Here is a 20,093-nt window from a genome sequence, read left to right on the forward strand (position 1 = left end):
TAAGAGAGGATATAAAGTTTATTGCTGGTGACCCAAACCAGGCTACTGCCAGAAAGAAATTCAGCTGCCAAGAGAAGGGAGACCCTGGGTTTCATACCAGCTGGTGAAAGTGTATGGGGAATGCTGGCATGAGGAAATAGGGGCCAAGCATCAGTAGATATACAAAAGGTTCCAGGGGCTATCAACAACTTCTGACCAGGTGGACAGTTCCTTTCTAGTTGTGCAGAAATCATTACATTCTCTTACTGCACTTCTGTATTATTTTTTAGGTCCCTTACAGACTTTCTGTGGTCTATTCAGATAGCCCCACCTACTCTGCCCCAAGCCCACATTCCAGCAACAGCCTCACTGGGCCACTTTTCTAGCAACTGGTTGCTGGGCAGTCCCTTTGCTGGGAAGGGTAACTTTGCCTACTTTAGTTTCCTCCTTGGTTTATGGTTTGGATTTTACAGGCACATGAAGATTTTGCAATCTTGGTTGGCCCCTATTTCCATATGCCAGCATTCCCCACACTCTGCTCATCTTTCCTCATTTTGCCTGGATCTTAGTATTTTGTTCCTGCCTGGCCAACTCAACAGGGCCTCCACCCAGCAAATCAGTAAGGGCTAGAGCCTTTTTCTTTTTTCTTTTTTTTTTTAGTCGATTGTGGGGCTTGAACTCTGGACATCGGTGCTATCCCTCAGCTCTTCAGCTCAAGGCAAGCACTCTACCACTTGAGCTACAGCACCACTTCCAGTTTTCTAGTGGTTTATAGGAGATAAGAGTCTCACACACTTTTCCTGCCTGGGCCGGCTTTGAACCATGATCCTCAGATCTCAGCCTCCTGAGTAGCTAGGATTATAGGCGTGAGCCACTGGTGCCCAGCTCTAGAGCCTAACTTCTATGCTAGGTTCTGATCGAGAACCTTGAGGGCACAGGTGACTGACCAGTCCAGCTCTGGTGATCTCAGAACTTGGCCAACATCCCTTGCAGCCTGCTTAGGATCCTTGCAAGCTGGATTGACCTCTTTGTCGGTGCATTTAGTCCCTAGAATGTGATCTGTAGGCCTTGCTGTTGGTTGAAGCTACACTTGGCCAAAGCTTCTCTGGTGGCAGACACTTGCTGATCAGTCTCTGCTAGCAGATAGTGCAGGAACACACAGTTCCTGGGACTTTGGGAAATTTTGTTCCTAGAGAGTGCTTCCTATATCCTGGAGTTAGGCCCTGCCCTTCCCTACAGCCATTGCCTCCTTTACTCCGCTTGCCTACAGATCAACACAAAACAGAAATCCTGGCGCTGCTTTATTTCTTTTGTTTTAAATCCTGCCAAGATGAGATAAACTAGGCTAATTAAACATTTTTCTTTTTCTTCTTCCCTTTTTTTTTTTTTTTTTTGTCTGTCATAGGTCTTGAAAACTGGGCGCTGTCTTTCAGCTCTTCAGCTCTTCAGCTCAAGGCTAGCATTCTACCACTTGAGCCACAGTACCACTTTCAGTTTTCTTGTGGTTTATTGGAGATAAATATCTCACAAGACTTTCCTGCCTGGGCTGGCTTTGAACCATGATCCTCAGCTCTCAGCCTCCTGAGTAGCAAGGATTACAGATGAGAGCCACCGGTACCCAGCTAATTAACATTTTTCTAACTGTGAGCTAGTAACTCACACCTGTAATCCTAGTTACTCAGGAAGGTGAGATCTGAGGATCATGGTTCAAAGCTAGCCTGGGTATGAAAACTCTTATGTCCCAAATAACCACCAGAAAACCACAAGTAAGTAGTGCTATGGTTCAAAGTGGTAGAGTGCTAGCCTTGAGTGAAAGAGCTCAGGGACAGTGCCCAAGACCTGACTTCAAGCCCAATGATTATCAAAAAAACCCAAAAACTTCTGACACTGGGCACTAGTGTCATGCCTGTAATCCAAGCTACTCAGCAGGCTGAGATTTGAGGACCATGTTCAAAGCCAGCCTGGGCAGGAAAGTCCATGAGACTCTTATCTCCAATTAAACACCAGAAAACAGGAAATGGTGCTGTAGCTCAAGTGGTAGAGTGCTAGCCTTGAACTGAAGAGCTCAGGGACAGCGCCCAGGCTCAGAGTTCAAGCCCAAGACTGACAAAATCTGCTATGAAAAATTCATCAAAGCAGAAACAGGATAGAGTAACTTCTGTCACATGAGAACAGAGAGACTCTAGGTGACTCGGTAAGTAGAATTGTGGATGTCCAAGTCCAGCACTGATGCTTCTTCTGGTATTCTTGACGACCTATCCTGGGGACAGAAAATGGAGGCAACAGTGGTTTCTTTCCTGTTTGTTCTGTATTCCATTCCACCTGGAGAGCATCCAGTGTGGTGTGTTGTTCATCCAGCTCCTGGGATCTGTTCTATGGGAGTCAGAAACGGCCTTGGGGAAGGGAGAAGGTTGCCAAGCTGATAGGGGACACACACAGGTTGCTTAGCTTTCCTGCTCAGCTGGAGTGAGGGAGGGGAGAATGACCAGGTGGGGGTGATGCTGGGCTCCCTGGCAAGCCTGGGCAGCAGCCTGAGATCTTAGTTCTACATTGATGTGTGTGTGTGTGTGTGTGTGTGTGTGTGTGTGTGTGTGTGTGTGTGTGTGTGTGTTCTTTTTTCTGATCCTGGGGCTTCAACTTGGGGCCTGGGCTCTGACCCTGAGTTTCTTTTGCTCAAGGCTAGTGCACTATCCTCTAGTTCATTTTTGACTGAATATAGTACTTCAGGATATTAATTAAGATTGAAGTCATTGTAACTAAGTCAAACCTTTGTGGTTAAAATGAAGAATGCAGGAAAATAGTCCTGTATCCAAGGTAGCTCACATCCTTGGGAACAAACAGATTAGATAGACAGAAAAAAACACGCATTTGAGTTAGAAGGTGTTCATTTGAAAGAACTTGACATAAGCAAATCCTTAGTGAACTTTGATAGTCTTAGTTTCTCCATTTCTCTAATTTTAAACAAACATTTAGGAGAATTCTTCCTTCCCCAAATCTTTATATCCAAATGAAGTTATTTTTAATTCTCTTTCCACAGCCTTTCTTTACTAACTTCTCCTTTTTGCTTTAAACTCCCTTTTCTTTTTTTCACTTAAAATAACCCTTAAAACACCTTTTAACTAAAGTTCCTCTTTAATACAATGTAATAATCCTTTGAAATATTTGGTAATGACCAAAGCTTATGACCTCCTTTACAGTTTGAGTTCAAACCCACCCAATTACCTTTTCTCAATCATGCTGACAGTTTTTTGGTATCAAAATACCAGATTATTTTGAACACACACACACACACACACACACACACATTATGTGCACAAAGGTCTTAAAGCCACAAAAAATGAATATTGCCAGTAAGTTTTCTGGAATTCCAGTAGCAAGAGATACTTTTGCCCATAGTACTACAGAACCACATGGTCAGTGTTAAAAAAAAACTTAAATAATTTTGTGAACAAACAGGATCTCTTACTCTTATAGTTAACCAAGACTTAGATAATTCTTGTAGACAATTTTTTTATCAGTTGTGGGGCTTGAACTCAGGGTCTGGACCCTGTCCCTGAGCCTGTCTGTACTCAAGGCTACAGCTCTACCACTTGAGCCAGGGTGCCACTTCCAGTTTTTGAATGGTTAATTGGAGATGAGTCTCACGTGGACTTTCCTGCCTGGCTGGCTTCAAACTGTGATCCTAGATCTCAGCCTCCTGTGTAGCTAGGATTACCGGCATGAGCCCTGGAACCCAGCTTTTTAAAACAATTTTTTAACAAAACACATTAGCTGAATGTCCAGTCTCCAGGGTCTGCAAAGGGAGACAACTTTACTAACAAGGCACATTAGCATACAAATTGATCTTGAATACTTTATGGGTGGGTGAAGGAGGAGTAACATTGGTAGAAGAGGGAGAGGGTCTCATGAAGCTAAACCCTAAACCCTCCACATGATCTTACTCTGTCTTTCACCCATTTTAAGACTAGAGCATTTTACATACCAAATTCCAAACTGCCAAGGTTAAGTTTGGATCAAAGTGAAATATGGAAACTGAGTCTAACTCGTACCATCTTGGCATCTTAATAAAAGATGATGACTTTCTGAGAATTCTAGAGGTGACAGAGGACATCCTTTGGATTGCAAGTGTGTCATAAATTGTTAAGCTCCAGGAAAGTCTTGTTTCCTTTAGGTAACTGGCCCTTGATTGCCTTTGATTATTCCCTTAAATGGTTTGCTTATGTGTAACACTTTTATTAGCTTTAAGTGTCCTCATCTGGTTGGTTTGGCTTATGTAAAACACTTTTGTTAAGTTTAATTCCTCACCCCTAGCTTTGTGCTAGCTGCATTTGAAGCTACAAGTTCTTTGGGACGTGTGTTCCCTTGCAGACACTGGCATTTTAATAAAATCTGCTTTAATAAAGTGCTGCTTCTCTGTATCTCACTAATCAATTTCCCATATAACAAAAAGAGCCTTGGCTTGCTAGCCAACCCCAAAGGCAGGCCAACCTACTGCACAAAAACTTTTTAGCTTAGATTTAGAAACCTCTACCTCATAGTCATCTGAAAATGCCAATTTGAAATTATCCAATATACACTGGAGGAGGGAAGGGGTACAAGGGAAACTTTGGATCCTTCTCCATAGAGATGTCTAAAGAATAAAGAACAACACAGAAGACAAGGCTCCATATTACAACTTGGTATAGATTCTTAAGAGAAGGAGACAAGACCAAGGCAGAAACACAGAAACCAAAGCCTGTTGGGTAAGCCTGATCCATCTGCCCAATCCCCCTCAGTAGAAGCCAAAACCCTCTGCTCTTCTCACAGAAATGAAGGCCTGATGGGGAGGCCTTGAACGCATCTGCTCCCCTACCCCAACTGTCCAAACGGATCAATCTGCAGAAAACAGAAACATAGACAAACAGAAAACTTCAGGTAGACACATACCCCAGAAAACTTGCAGCCTTGAATATACTTAATACTGTTAGAAAACCGGGGCATGAGGGTAGGAGAGTAAGGAAGGAGCAGCAGAAAAACAATCTCAACAAACCAGATCAATGCTAGTGAGGAGCTGAAGTGGGACACCATGGTGACCTGAGGAGAGTCAGGAGACATGAGGCATGGTGCAAAATGGTGGCTGAGTTGGTCAGGGCCTAAATAGGGTGGTGGTGAAGAGGCAGGGCCACAGGGAGCTCGAGAGTTCAGAGTCTGTCGAGTTTATGCTAAAGGTCTGGCAGGTCTAGTAACCTATTGTCTAAGTCCCCATCCCTGCTTCTAGGAATTCAGGCACACCTATCACCTGGGGGTGGAACTTCACCTTTATCTATCAAGAAGCCAAGATGGTGCCAGTTAGACCCAATTCTTTATCATCCACCATGGTGCCAAGATGGCGCCAGTTAGACTCAGTATCCTTGTTTCATTATCACTTTCTTCCTGGAACAGAACAGGAACAAGATGAACTCCCGGCTTTTTTGGATGCTTGCTTTAAGATAAGAAGACCTAGTTGGTTTGAGAGGCAGTTTGCCTTCCACACAAGATGATTATCGGTGAATCTGGTCTTTCTTAGTGATGGCAGGTTGACTTTTGCAGAGAATTGCTCAGATCAAAGGATACAGATTCAGAGTTGGAGTACTTTTAGTTAATTCAGTGTTGTCCCCACTTGAGTGGAGACAGCGGAATGCCGGGTGCTGAGAAGGCAGTCAAAAGCTGGCTATTGCCAACAACAAAGGAACTCTCGAGGACACGGGGGAAATGGGGGAATTTAGAGCGGGGAGATGTTAAAAGCAGAAACCACAAAATTCACGTAAGTTTAGTTGGCACGGGAGAGGCTAAGTACTGACCAAATAAGGAGACAAATCAGGCAACAGGAGAATGACAGCACATATTATTCTTTAGGGGGGGGGGATATGAACCTGAGCAGTTTGTAACCAGGTTTAGCAGTTAGCCCAGGGGTGTGTTTTCTCAACTCTAGGTAACCCTTATCTTAAAACTCCAGCTGGCCTTTGATGGGCCTCGGCTGCAAAACTGAAGCCAGGGGGATGTTAGATATTTCAGCAGGGCCAAGTAAAAGCTTTCATAGAAGCACTGCCAAAGCGCTCTCTCTCTCTCTCTCTCTCTCTCTCTCTCTCTCTCTCTCTCTCTCTCTCTCTCTCTCTCTCTCTCTCTCTCTCCCCCCTTTCTCTCTCTTTCTTTCTCTCTCCTTGTTTCTGTCTCTCCTTCTTGTTCTCTTCTCTCTCTCTCCCAAATTGACCTCTTAAAGTACAGCTTCTCTGTATCTCACTGATTCATTTGCCATATAACAAAAGGAGCCTGGGCTTGGCTAGCCAACTCCAAAGGCAGGTCAATCTACCATACAAAAACTTCTTAGTTCAGATTTAGACATTTTACCCCATAGCCATCTGAAAATCCCGACTTAAAATGATCCAATATACACTGGGGGAGGAGTGAGTACAAGTGGAACTTTTGTTCCTCCTCTCCCTCTCTCCAGAGAGAGTGAAGGGTATCTACCTCCAAGATGGCTGTCCTTAAAGACTAAGAATATCCAATGGTTCCCACTGCTGAACCTCAATCTTCCAACTTTTTATCTTGTAAGTCACTTCAAGTGTCTCTCAATGTAGCTAAAAGATTGCTTTCTCTGTCTGTGTGTGTGTGTGGGGGGGGGGGGGGCATGCGCGTTTACAGCCCTGGAGCTTGAACTCAGGTCTGGGATGCTGTCCCTGAGCTTTCTTTGCTCTATCTCTTGAGCTAGAGCTCCACTTCTGGCTTTTTGGTGGTTAATTAGAGATGAGAATCTCACAGCCCTTCCTGTCCTGGGATGGCTTTGATCCACAATTCTCAGATCTCAGCCTCCCTGGTAGAGATTAATTTTAATAGACGTCAGGGCCCAACTGACTTCCCTGAATCTGTTTCTAAATAAAGCTACTTGGAAACCAGTGTTGTCAGAACTCTAAAGATAAAAAGATTTACTGCTCTTCTAACTTACAGATATGGCCATTTTATCTTTTCTCAAAGATTTTGAAATATGGATACTTGGCCTAAGTAATGCCATCTTGTCTTCACCTCCATCTTATGTTTTAACAGATGGTGGGGACTTTTCACTCCATTTCAAGAATCACAGGTGTTTCAAGGGTGGTTACGCTCCGACAAAGTCCAGGGAATTCTTGCCCTTGATTGCCCCTGATTGTTCCCCCTTAGTGGTCCTTTAAATAGCTTGCTTTGTTTCTGTAAAAAGAAAGAAAGAAAGAAAGAAAGAAAGAAAGAAAGAAAGAAAGAAAGAAAGAAAGAAAGAAAGAAAGAAAGAAAGAAAGAAAGAAAGAAAGAAAGAAAGAAAGAAAGAGAAAGAAAGAAAGAAAGAAAGAAAAGAAAAGAAAAAGAAAAACATAAAACAAAACAAAACAAAAAACCCGCTTTTGCTAGGTTAAGTTTTTAAAGCCAATCGTGGTTTTTGCCTTTATAAGCTTTGTACTAACTTCATTCAGAGCTGCAAGTTCTTTGGGACACTAGTCTGCTCTCAGCCACCAGTTTTGTAATAAAGACTCCCGATTCAGCCGATTCAGCCGGGCACCGGTGGCCCACGCCTGTAATCCTAGCTACTCAGGATGCTGAGATCTGAGGATCATGCTTCAAAGTCAGCCCAGCAGGAGCATCCATGAGACTCTTATCTCCAATTAACCACTAGAAAACCAGAAATGGCACTGTGGCTCAAGTTGTACTGAAGAGCTCAAGGACAGTGCAAAAAAAGACTCCCAGTTGAGCCTCTCAGAGTATGGCATTTCTCTGTATCTCAAATTCCCATATAACAATATAATAATTTCTTGTTTTATATAATGCCCAGCTCCATTTCTGAATAGAGATATTTTGATTGTTTTAGGAACAAATTTATTTTTTGCAAGTTGTTACTTAGGAAGAAAATTTGAGATCATTTGCCTTGGTCTTCATTGACATATAAGGTACTGAAGAGTATTTTATTTTATTGGGAAAAAGAAACAATTTCTAAGTCCAAACATTTTATAAAAGTTATTTCAGAATGAAAATTGAGGGGAAAAAGATGGAAAAGAAGGATATTATATTTTAAAAAAAAAGATTACTCTCAAGTAGGAAAGATACAACAAAGTTGTGAGGATATGTTTATGGAAAGAAAATTTTTGTATAAAGGATTTTAGAGAAAAGGTTTTGTAAAGTTTCCCTAACAAATTGTTCCAAAATGGAGGGAGGAAAGGATTAAGATAAATCTCAGGAGTTTCAAGAAAGTAGCAGAAGGTATGACTGTATCTCAAGGTTGTAAGTTATGAAAGGCTTATGTATGTTACTGTTGGCTGTAATTTAAAAATTACAAAAAAGGGCTGGGAAGGTGGCTCAGTGGTAGAGCGCTTGCCTTCCATGCCTGGGGCCCTGGGTTTGATTCCTCAGCATCACATAAGCAAAAAGAAAAAAGCTGGCAGGGGCGCTGTGGCTCAAGTGGTAGAGCGCTAGCCTTGAGCTGAAGAGCTGAGGGACAGCGTCCAGGCCCAGAGTTCAGGCCCCACGAACGGACCCACCAAAAAAAAATTACAAAAAAATTTACACTGAAATTATAGTACCTAAATCTATGCTTTACTTTACTCTTTGTAACATTTGCAACAAACTAACTTTAAGGAAATATTTAGTTTAACCTTGATAAAACTAATTTTTTTCAAGAAATGGAATCTTTAAAAAAAAGTATATTTAAGTATGTTTATATAAGTCCTGTAATAGATGAAACTTAAAATCCTACTGAAAATGCGTGGGTTTTATATGCCTTATTTAAATTTTATATAAAAATGTATAAAGTTAGAAATGTATAAGTTTAATGCATACAAAATGGCTAGCAAGAACTTTTCCTTTTTGCATAACCTACATTGAGCTAAATGGTAATTTTATGTATGTATGTATATATACATAACATATATAAGATAATAAATGATAAAACAATAATAAAATAAAATAATAAATAGAGAGAGAAATTAAGTCTATTTGTGTTCATTGACGTAGGCTCCCTAACTTTTGTTGCTGGTGGTGGTTGTGGGGCCTAGGTGTTGTCCCTGAGCTCTTTTGCTCAAGGATTAGTAAAAAGGTACAAAGTCTTTACTGAAGAGAAAAATGTACCAAAGGAAGGAAGAACACTAACTCCTTTTGTTTTCTTTTCTCTACAAGGTTTAAATAGGCTTTCTTGTTATTTCCTGGGATCCAAGTTTTTCTCTCTAAGATCTGTCATTTGCCAGATTGGTTTTGGTATATGGAGCCAATAGCTGATGCTAAGTTGTGATCTTGGCAGAAAGAAAAAGGAAAGTACAGTGTATATAATTTGAAAGTACACACAGCAAGTTATGCAAACAGCAAGTATTTTTTCAAGGAACTGTAAATCTAAATAAGCACAGATTGAGTTTAGTGGAAATAAAAAATGAAAGGAGAAAATGAACACAATAAAACAAAACTGTGTCTCTCATAATCCAATGATAATAGTGGGCAGTGAAGAGAAACTAGAAGCGACGATTTCAAAGATGCTTTTCTGAACCTGTGGGTTGACTACAAGCTGGACTCTCAGCCTTCTCCTTTGCCTCTTGTGCCCTTTGACCTGAACTCTCCCTCCCGCAGTCAATTTATAATCACCTTAGACTCTAGGAGACACCAGATCCACTGATAAACATCTCCCAGCACAAGCAAACACCACACTCCTCCACTCAAGTGAAAGAAATAACAACTTCTCCTAAATTCTTCCAAGGACAAAGATTGAGCTAATGGCCAACCAAGCCATGGGACCCATTACTCCAGACTGTTTTAACTATATGTGCCTTTTCCACATCTTACTTCTAGTTCCAGATGTAAAGCTTAAAAGCTTAAAGACCGCTGAGATATATTAAGTGTTGTCTTGCTGTGACCATCATGTACCAATTCACCTTTTCTCTGCCCTTCACTGTGTGTCTTCGTGTGGCATATAGGGGTAAATGGCTGGACCTGCGGTAGAACTCATGCACATTGACCGGCAGTGTAAAAACCTTGGTGCATATGGGTTAAGAACCACTCGATTAAAAATACATCTGTTGCGGACTCAGTGGTAGAGCGCTTGCCTTGCATGCATGAGGCCCTGGGTTCCATTCCTCAGCCCCACATAAGCAAAAAGAAAAAAGCCGGAAGTGGCACTGTGGCTCAAGTGGTAGAGTGCTAGCCTTGAGCTGAAGAGCTGAGGGACAGCACCTAGGCCCAGAGTTCAGGCCCCACGACCGGACCCCCCCGCAAAAAAAAATTCATCTGTTGCCAGGTGCTGGTGGCTCACATCTCTCATCCTAGCTACTGAGGAGGCTGTGATTTGAGGACCATGGTTCGAAGCCAGCTGAGGCAGAAAAATCCTTGTGAGACTCTTATCTCCAATTAACCGCCAGAAAACTGGAAGTGGCACTGTAGCTCAAAGTAGTAGAGCACTAGCTTTAAGCAAAAAAGAAAGCTCAGGGGCAACACCCAGTCCCTGAGTTCAAGCCCCACGACTAACAAAATGAAATTTTTTAAAAAATGTATCTGTCCTTCTACTTAGCAACTTTACCATTGGTGGTGAAATCTGGGGAGGCCTCGGAGACAGAAACAAGATGGCAATCTGTACACAGTGTTTCCAGGTTCCTGTCACTATCACCAGGAGTTCTAGGCCAGATGCCCAGCTCCCTAGAGCGCCACATGTCAGGACCAGCTGCTTGCTTCAACACAGCAAACAAGGATGAGTAGATGAAGGGCAGAGGAAAGATAGTGCCGAACACAGTAGGCCAGCCACAGAAGAGACCAAGGAAGCACTTCAGCTCATCTTCCTTGTCCAGACTTGAAAGAACTGGGCCAGAGCAAGAGGGATATATAATGTTTAAATAGCCCCAGCCACTGGTATGGTCCAGTGATCAGAGGTGGTCAGTGGTACCATTCAGTTGTTCATTACAGAGGGGCTCCAGAGATGTTGTAAGCCCTGACAATACTTGAACATAGAAACTTGTCATGAGAGGAATCATTGTTGAGTGGCAGGTAGTAGTCTGTCTGAGACTGAGTTTTTAGACCCCAGGCCCAAAAGTCCAGGTGTCCCTCCCTCGAAATGTCAAATAAAGAGACATGATGGAGGGTAGAGAAAGAGGTATTACATAGCAGCCTTGGGGAAGACAGCACTTCAGTACATTTTCAGCCATATTCAGGGATACAAACATGCCTTGGGTTAAATGAGGATACGTTAAGGCAGGAGTAATGATGTATTTATAGTTAAAACAGTCCCAAGTCACAGTGGATAGCCCAATAACTCCAAGATTGCCAACCAAGTAACTGCTGAGAGAATGGCTCAGGAAAAAAAAAAAAAAAGACAGAGATAGAAAATGATAAAGTCGGAAGTGGCACTGTAGCTCAAGTGGTAAAGGGCTCGCCTTGAGCTGAAGAGCTGAGGGACAGCGCCCAGGCCCAGAGTTCAAGCCCCACGACTGACCAAAAAAAAAAAAAAAAAAAAAAAGGTAAAGTCTGAGATGTCTGGTCTTTATCCTGTTCCTGCTTAATTTATGCACCCAAGTAGAGAGTCAATGTTTCTCAGCAAATAATAATAATTAAGTTAAATTAATCATCTCTTAAATGTCCTGACGAGGCCTTTCCTTAGGGGTAGTTCCCATCCCTTGTTAGTTCTTGTCCCTTGACCCTTATTATAAAGATATTATCAATCAGTTATTGCAAAAGGGAGAGAGAAAAAGGTAGAGACAGAAAAGGGGAAGGAGAAGAGAATGAAGAAAAAGAAGAGAAGGAGGAAGAAAAGGATGAAGAGAAGGAAGAGAAGGAGGAGGCGGCGGCAGAGGTAAAGGAAATAAATGAGACAGGTAGAAAGTGGAGACAAAGATACCAAGCTTTTGCCCTCCTTTTAATCACCCTTTGGACATTTGCAGGCTCAAGTGAGGAGTCATCGTTCCTCAGCAAAAGCACCTGTTACCTCACCATGAGACGAAGAATTCTGAAACCGATAAAGTAATGTGTTGTTGGGAGGAGGTTTATTTATTTCGGGATGAAAGTCCACGCTCTGGAGGGAGTTCAAGCTTCTCAAGGCTGAGTCACACCACTCCAGAATTTTGCACAGTTTGTCTTATGAGCAAACTCTAATGGAGGGGAGGATTCACCACAAGTTAAGGCCAGGAAATGGTGAGGAATTCCAGGAATGGGTTGAGATTTTTCTCAGAAGATGGTCGGCAACTTTTTCCTGTGTTTATACAGAGACCTTTTGGATGTGTCATGCCACCAGATGCATAATGGGAACAGCCAACCGCTGGGTTTAGTCTTCTTCATACTGTTTGAATGGCTGCACAATGTCCTGCTGTGGTCACATCAGCTCTGTGGTGACATCAGCCTCTACCAGAGCTGTTGGGATCCATCCTGTGGTCTTTGCACTGTGAGTGTTCCCTCACAACCTAGACAGCTAAGGTGCCCAGTATCTACTATATCTTCCATATACACAGACTGAATATGCCATACAATATGCCATATCTTCAATCCATACAGACTGAAATACTCACTTCTCAATTCTTGCTCTCTCTTTTCTGGGTTAGCAGAGGTCACGGCTAATCCTGAAAAATCAATTTTGCTTCTGCCTACAGATTTAGAGTGGAGACCAATAAGCACCATTGTCCCTCAACAGGTGGAATCAAGTCAGGTTCGTCACAGGTGGCACAAAGCTGTGTTCAGAGGCTGAGCGTTTTCTTCACAGCTTCTCAGGCCCAGGAAAGGAGTGAGCGGAAAGAATCCAAGAGGTACATAACAGAGAGCATCCTCGAAGCCACCCAGAGCCTCTCCTGTTCTTCACTCTCCCCAGCTCCAGACAGGAATTCTGATAAACTGAGAAGCTGGTGCAAACAAATGGACTCAGAATCTCCTTCAAGATCTGGGGCAGATCTATTAAAGGACTTATTGAAAGATAAAACCTAAGCAAACACAACCGCGTTTGCTCAGTCAGGACAGTGATTGGTGAGTCAGGCAGCTCCAGATGACAAAATGTTTAGGACACAATGACCTCCAGCTATCTCCATGCTAACAATGCAAGCAAGCTGTTCTCTCTTCAGCTTGCTGAGTTCAGTGTGAGACCAATCTTGGTCTCTCTTAGTTTGTATGGCCACCGTTGGTTCTTGGTTTCCTTCCCCTGAGTCACCCTGTCTTCTTTGCTAACACACCATCCGCTACCCAACCACAATAGATTGGAATTGCTTGCTGCTCTTTCCAGGAGATTATTTTCCTCTTTTTATACCCTATATGTTTGTTAGCTTCCTAATCACAGTGGCACAATAACAGACAGACCCACAAATGGGAAGCTCAGAGGCTGGAAAACTATTGAAGTGTAGGGTCTGCCAACAGTAGGGAAAACTGTTGGGCATACTGTATATAGAATATCAACTTCCCAGGGTCTGGCCTTTTGGAGCTCCATGCTGACTGCCTAAGGGACTCTTGATAACCTCCTGTAGCCTTGTGTACCAAGAGCCACTGAAAATTACGTTACATTGTATATGGATTTCTATGGGGTTTTTTGGTCTGTTGTGGGGCTTGAACTCAGGGACTGGGCCCTGTCCCTAAGCTTTTCCACTCAAGGCTAGTGCTCTATCACTTTGAGCCACAATATAACTTCTAGTTTTCTGGTGGTTAATTGGAGATGAGTCTCACAGACTTTCCTGCCCAGGCTGGCTTTGAACCGTGGTCCGCAGACCTCAGACTCCTGAATAGCTAGGATTATAGGTGTGAGCCACCAGCACCTGGAAATTTCTATGTTTTTCTTGCTGCTTTGATGGGACTATTTTAATTTTGTACCTGTCTAACTCTATGGTATCTTTTTGCTTGTTTGTTTATATCTGAGGTAGGCCATTTACTTTTTAGGATTTACTGTTTAACATTTATTCCATCTCACTTTTTCAGTTCTGTCTCCTCCTCCCTTCTTTTCCCCAAAGCCAATATATCTAAATTACAACACCTACCTCTCAGTACTCAATTTTAAACCACATTTTCACCTACTTTCTCCCATCCAAGTACTAACCAGGCCCGACCCTGCTTAGCTTCCGAGATCAGACAAGATCGGGCACGTTCAGGGTGGTATGGCCATAGACTTCACCTACTTTCTATAGACCTCTCCTATTATACTTTCCTTCTATCCACAAGTAGAATTGTTCTCTTGTGCTGTTTCCTTGTAACCTGTTCCCCTAGACCCAAGCCTTCCTCATTAGCTACATTCTTACTGGTTAACTAGCTTACCCATTTTTCCTAGCTTTTTTTATGTTTCATGTTGTTTTTAGTTTTGCTTGGGTTACTTTTTTTCCTCCTCCTCATACTACCAACCCTGGTTAATGCAGAACTTCTAAGAGCACAAGGCAATAGCTTTGCTTATCGGCTCATGTGAAGAGATTGGAGCAGTAGTGGTAATCAGTCTTCTTTAAAGATTGCCACAAAGCTATGGTTTATCACCTGCAATGGCTATGGTAGCCAAGATTACTCCACAAGGGGAGAAGAGTTCTGCACGTGGTATCTTGAGCACTGAAATTGACTATTTCACAATGGAGACACACCCCTCCAACATAGTCACAGGAAAGTACACAGTCTTGCACAATCTAAGGAATCACCAACTAAAAAGACACAGGAGATTAAAATTTCTATCAAATAATAACCCCAAATGCACGAACCCCAGTGTGAGGAAAATCACTAAATTTATGAATAATATGTCTTCTTCAAGAACTAACAACTCCTTGATAAAAGACTTAAACACAATAATGAAGAGGGGAAAAGGCACAAACAAGTAAACTCAATGAAATAATTATAAGAAAGGTCAATGAAATAAAGGAGGTGATATAGATATAGATATAAGCTGAAGGAATTCAAAGAGGATTAAAACGAACAGTGACTAACAATAAACAACTAGAGAGCACAAGTGGCCAAATGAAAAAAAGAAAGCAATGCAGAATATGAGAGGGGAAATTCATAAAGATATAGCTATCCTAAAAATATATCCAATTGAAATGCTGGAAATAACTCAAAAGCCCAAATTTTAAATTTAAAAAAACCAACTTATTTAAAAGCCTACCCAAGAGAAGAGAAAAAGTTAAAAATGGGGACCAGAGATTGAAGATAAAGCAGAGAAATTAGAAAAAAATCACCAAAGACATTGAATTAACACTTTTCAGAAGATATCAAGGAGACACAGAAGACCTGAGGCTCCATCAAAAGATCAAACTTCTGAATCATAGGCATAAATGAAGGAGAAGAAATAAAAACAAAAAGCATTGATAACTACTCAACAAAATCATGGCTGAACACTTCAACCTCGAGAAAGAGCAGATCATTCATGTGAGGAAATCAGAACACCAAGATACATTAAATATACAAAAAAAAAAAAGAAAGAATACTGAAAGTTAGGGGGAAAAGTCAACCAGGAGACAGCAAGCCCATTAGAAAAACAGCAGATTTTTTTTTTCTCCACAAATTCTAAATGAATGTAGGACAGGGTCATCATTCAAGCAGTGAGAGGTGAGAGGTGACGATTGTTAACATAAATGACAACACCCAGCAAGACTATCCTTTATAATTGAGGGAGAAATAAAAAGCCTCCAGGATGCACAAGAGCTAAAGGAATTCACAACTACTAAAGCAATACTGCAGAAGACATTAAAGGGCCAGGCACTAGTGGCTCACACCTATAATCCTAGATACTCAGGGAGCTGAGATCTGAGGATCATGGTTTGAAGTGAGCCCAGATAGAAAAGAAGTCCTCATGGGACTCTGATCTCCAATTAACTACTCTAAAACCAGAGGTGGCACTATGGCCCAAAGTGGTTGAGCACTAGTCTTAAGAAAAAGAGCTCAAGGACAAAGCCTAAGTCCTGAGTTCAATTAAAAAGATATTTAAAGGAATTCTACCCACAGAAATAAATCAAAAACAGGAAAATAGGGGAAAGAAAAACCACTGAAGAGGAAAGAAGCAAATGTCATAAAGTTAACATTGTAGCTTTCTTGTGCTCCTCATGTGCTACCTCCTAGGCTTCCCCTCTGTCTGCCAGCAGACAGCCTATGGTTCCTGGTTTCCAGGGCAATGGGCAGAGCTACTCACTGTGGTTACCAAGGTCACTGGTAAGACCCGATCCGCCCACAAAACATGCTTTTCCTGACTTCCAAAGGAGTCACCAAAGGTTGGTAAAACACAAAGGGGGCTGATGAAGATGTTGATAGAAACCCTGAGGATACCTGGAAGGTTTATCTGGCAATGCAGACAAACCTTGTGTGTGTGTGTGTGTGTGTGTGTGTGTGTGTGTGTGTGTGTGTGTGAGTGCGCACAAGTGTGCACACACAGACAGGGGCAATAACCTTGCAATGACCTTTTGGCACCAGGGTGCCCAGGACCTAGAATCAAGACACTTCAGTCTCTATGAGGAGCATGCCTAGAGCCAACCCAACATACCTGGGCACACATAGAGGCATATCTGTTGCATAAGCTCCACCTGTCCATCACCTGCCCATCAGAGTTATAACCAAATGAAAAACCACCCACATCTAACTCTGGCCTGAATAAAACTCCAGTCAAACAAAGCCTGGTGGACGAGGGGAGAGGAAAGAGAGGGGTGGGGGAGAGGGGAGGGGGTGGAGGGGTGCCCAGAGCCTGGCTGGAGCCCATTGCTCCCATTTCCACTTAAATAATTAAACTTTTATGTCATCTTATGATGCTTCTGGTCTTGCTGCAGTTCTTCCCTTACAACACCAAGGAGTGTTCCCTCACAACCTAGCCAGCTGAAGTGCCTGATATAGTGCGTACTGGGCATATTCAGGTGACCTTGAGTGATGTGCACATGCCCCATTTCAGGTAGCTTTGAGGCCATACTTGGCCAGATGCTATTTGTGTTTAGTGGGGAATATAAACAAGCACTCCGTCTGGACAGTACACAGAGTCTGTGAGTCCGTGGTGATGGTGAAGAGGAGAAGGAGGAGGAGGAAGTGGAGGAGGAGGGTGATGAGGAGGGCAATGGTAATGAGGATGAGGATGATGGTGATGGTGATAGTGATGATGAGAACTCTGCATCCACCAAGCGGCAGATGAGCGCATGAGAATTTAAAGTTTTCACTTTTTGAACATTATATTGATTTTTAAAATATATTATTACTATTTTTTTATCACATTTGGCTAGAACTGTATATTTAAAAAGCCATGCATAAGGAGGGTTTACTTATTTGGAGATCAAATATCAGCAGGGCTGAAAGGAATGGAGCAGAAGTGTGAGGGGGACTGATTTGTTCGTGAATATCTCCGTCTGAGACAGACATTCTCTGCTGGCCTCCTGGTATGGCATTGCAATTGTGTCCTGTCCGCCAGGGAAGCCAGACATGGGGAGACAGAGGGCTGTGATCAGGAACCAGGAAGGAAAGAAGGCAGAGGGAAGGTGGGCAGGAGAGAACCTTGGGAACTGCTGGAGGACAGGGAACAGAGTCAGCAGGGAGACCTCAACTGATGTCAGACTGGTCTGTGTCATTCAGAGACCAGGAAAGGGGCAAGTGTAGAGCCCTAGCAAGACAATCACCATTTTGTGCCTAAAATCTCCAATTTGAGTGAAGGCCTACTTCCAGCATATGAGCTTAGGTCCCCGGAATGACCACAAATGTCCCACTTGCACCCTACCCGATAAGTTCCCCTAGCAACAGCCAATGAGCGAGAAGGCGGAAAGTCCCCAGAGCCCTGAGACCCCACGTGTTGCATTGCCAGCGTATTTGTTGTGGTTTAGCTTGCTGTCCTATCTAATGAGACTGTTACAAGACTGTTATAAAGTGCGGACTAGCCAGGCGCCAGTGGCTCACACCTGTAATCCTAGCTACTCAGGAGGCTGAGATCTGAGAATTGTGGTTCGAAGCCAGCCCGGGCAGAAAAGTCCATGAAACTCTCATCTCCAATAAACTATCAGAAAACCGGAAGTGGAGCTGTAGTTCAAGTGGTAGAGCACTAGCCTGGAGCTGAAGAGCTGAGGAACAACGCCCAGGCCCAGAGTTCAAGCCCCACAACTGACAAAAAACAAACAAACAAACAAACACCACACAGACTAAATGTCTGCTAAAATTGGTAAAGAATAACCAATCATACTAACCAATAAGAATGTTACAAGACTTACTAGCCCTTGCTACCTAATTGTTAGCCAATCATGTAACTGCTAAGTTGGAAGCCCCCTCCCCCCTGCTTTACTTGAGATAAAAACCCTGCCACCCCATAAGGTGGAACTCTCAACTCTTACCCACTGCGCCAGTGACAGTTGGGAGTCCAGGCTCAAGCTTGCAATAAACGACTCTCGTGTGCTTGCATCTGGAAAAAAGAAAGAAGAAAAAAGAGAGAGAGAGAGACAGAGAGAGAGAGAGAAGGAAAGGAAGGAAGGAAGGAAGGAAGGAAGGGAGGGAGGGAGGGAGGGAGGGAGGGAGGGAGAGAGGGAGGGAGGGAGGAAGGAAGGAAGGAAGGAAGGAAGGAAGGAAGGAAAGAAAGAAAGAAAGGAAGGAAAGAAGGAAAGAAAGAAAGAAAGAAAGAAAGAAAGAAAGAAAGAAAGAAAGAAAGAAAGAAAGAAAGAAAGAAAGGGGAGGAAGGAAGGGAGGGAGGAAGGAAGGAAGGGAAGGAAGGAAGGAAGGGAAGGAAGGAAGGAAGGAAAGAGAAAGAAAGAAAGAAAGAGAAAGAAAGAAAGAAAGAAAGAAAGAAGGAAAGAAAGAAAGAAGGAAAGAAAGTCAACAAACTGAGAAGTTAGGGCAACTAGTGTGGATGGAGTCTAATGAACAAGAAAAGCTCTCTCCATGCCAGCATCCATGACCATTTACCATAAACCAGAGCTAACCCAGGTGAAAATTTAGTGAGACCCTCTCTCAAAAATAAGCCAGAGCTGGGCACCGGTGGCTCACACCTGTAACCCTAGCTACTCAGGAGGCTGAGATCTGAGGATCATGGTTCAAAGCCAGCCTGGGCAGGAAAGTCCATGAGACTCTGATCTCCAATAAACCAGTAGAAAACCGGAAGTGGCACTGTGGCTCAAGCAGTAGAGCGTTCGCCTTAAGCTGAAGAGCACAGGGACAGCGCCCAGGCCCAGAGTTCAAGCCCCACGACTGACCAAAAATAAATAAATAAATAAGTCAGAAAAAAAGCTCAGGGACAGTGCCCAGGCCTTGAGTTCAAGCCCCAGGATGGTGTGCACACACACACACCACCACAGACACACAAGGTTTTTTGTGTGTCTTTACAAATGTAAGAGATGGAGGGTCACTCATTGGTTAAAAAAATCCATAGGAAAATGTTAAGGGAGACAGAACCACTCAAATATGGTCAAAGAGGTGTGGTAGAAAGCAATGGCCTGTGGCTGAGAACTAGCTCTGTTATTTTTCAGATGACACTTTGGCAAATGAAATCACAGTCTTTCCTGCCCAGGCTGGATTTGGACCTTGATCCTCAGATCTCAGCCTCCTGAGTAGCTAGGATTACAGGCGTGAGCACCCATCCAAAAGACCTTTAATTCACCACATAACTCCTTCCCACACATAGCATTGTCACGACTCCACTTTTATAATCAGCAGATTCTGATTTTAGCACAATCATCAATAGCATACTCAAAGGAAAATGGTTCATCTGCAAAGTTATAATACCACTAAGCTATAGTGCACCATTGTGCAAACTTACCTGTGTGCCAAAATCATGAATCATGGAATTAAATTATTAGTATGGTTTCCTTTTGTTTTCCATTTGGCTGGCTTTTGGGGGCAGGGGGTCGTGGAGCTTGAACTCTGGGCCTGAGCACTGTCCCTCAGCTCTTCAGCCCAAGGCTAGCGCTCCGCCCTTCTGGGCAGAGGCGGCCTGCCCAGATTGAGCCCTGAGCAGCGTGGGCTTGGGGGAAGCGTGGCCACTGATGGAGAAATGACACAGACGACGAGCCAGGAGCACAGGAAATGCCACATGGCTTTAACTTCCATATCAAATTAATTTGACTCACCTAACCCAGGTGGGTGGGCAAATTAAACCATGGTTCAGGGGGAAATCCCATACAGGCATCCAGAGAGATGTGTCCCCAGCTAGGGACACTTGGGAAAGTCTCTGTCCGCCTCCATGGTGGCCTCTCCTGGTGTGTCTGGGAGAGTGCACACCAAGGCGG

The sequence above is a fragment of the Dipodomys merriami genome, unplaced genomic scaffold, assembly GCF_024711535.1.
Source record: "Dipodomys merriami isolate MVZ:Mamm:240054 unplaced genomic scaffold, mDipMer1.0.p SCAF_28, whole genome shotgun sequence".
NCBI lineage: Eukaryota > Metazoa > Chordata > Mammalia > Rodentia > Heteromyidae > Dipodomys > Dipodomys merriami.